Source organism: Pyxicephalus adspersus, chromosome 8 (assembly GCF_032062135.1).
Source record: "Pyxicephalus adspersus chromosome 8, UCB_Pads_2.0, whole genome shotgun sequence".
In the NCBI taxonomy this organism is placed as follows: Eukaryota; Metazoa; Chordata; class Amphibia; order Anura; family Pyxicephalidae; genus Pyxicephalus; species Pyxicephalus adspersus.
The window spans coordinates 28,780,325-28,781,220 of record NC_092865.1 but is presented as its reverse complement, the minus strand read 5'-3'; the positions used below and the strand labels follow the sequence as shown (position 1 = coordinate 28,781,220).

The following is an 896-nucleotide window of genomic DNA, read 5'->3' as shown; positions in this document are numbered from 1 at the left end:
GCATAGAAAAGGGCTGATTTCAGAAACCAGATGATAAACTACACAAACATTTGTTATGTGAAACTACTGTGCCATAAACACATTGAAAATGACTCATATGTTGCTTTACAGTCATTATACTGTAATCATAGTTCCTTGACACCATACTTTTAAAAGTCCAAATTCTAATTTTCCTAATAGGTGCAATATATACTATTATCTCACTGATGTACCAATTTTCTACCATATAACAAATATGTTAGTCCTACATTAAACTTAAAAATAAAATGCAACGGCTAATGTGTGACACCATCATTTGTGGTCAATACCAAGGCAGACACAGTTGGGCTTCACCATGAAGACAGCAGAACAGTTATGTCGGATATTTAGAAAACTAATTGATGGGGGGGAAGAAAACCCACACTGCACACTAAGGGCACTAAAAAAAAAAAAAAAAAAAAAAAAAAAAACAGGGAATCTGACGTTCCCTCAAACATTCCCTGGTGGGAATCAATTTCTGCCATTGACACACATAGACCTGGAAGATGCCCACGAAAGAACAGTTGAGGAAATAGAACCTTAAATGTCACAAAGTGAATGTTAGAAACAACTAAAGAGGTCAATGGATCTGTTCAATGGATCTGTTCTACATTGAAAAATACTTGAGGAATGTAGCCAGCACGTCAATCACACTGATCAGCCAAAACATTAAACCTACTAAGAGGTGAGGTAAATAATATAATCTGCTCTTGAAGGTAAAATGAAAGCAGGACCTGAATGACTTGAAGGAACCAAATTCTGATTGCTAAATGACTGGGTGACAGCCTCTCCTAGATGGCAGCTCTTGCAGGGTGTTCCTGATGAAGTTAAAAATTGACCAATGAAGACCAACCAGTAAACTGGTAACAGGGGCACCA

At 37.2% G+C, this 896-nt stretch overlaps 1 protein-coding gene across 1 annotated transcript in view; it reads right to left on the bottom strand.

Moving 5' to 3' along the window:
- Nucleotides 1–896, bottom strand: part of EVI5 (ecotropic viral integration site 5) — an 82,361-nt gene that overhangs the window by 65,573 nt on the left and 15,892 nt on the right. The window lies entirely within an intron of this gene.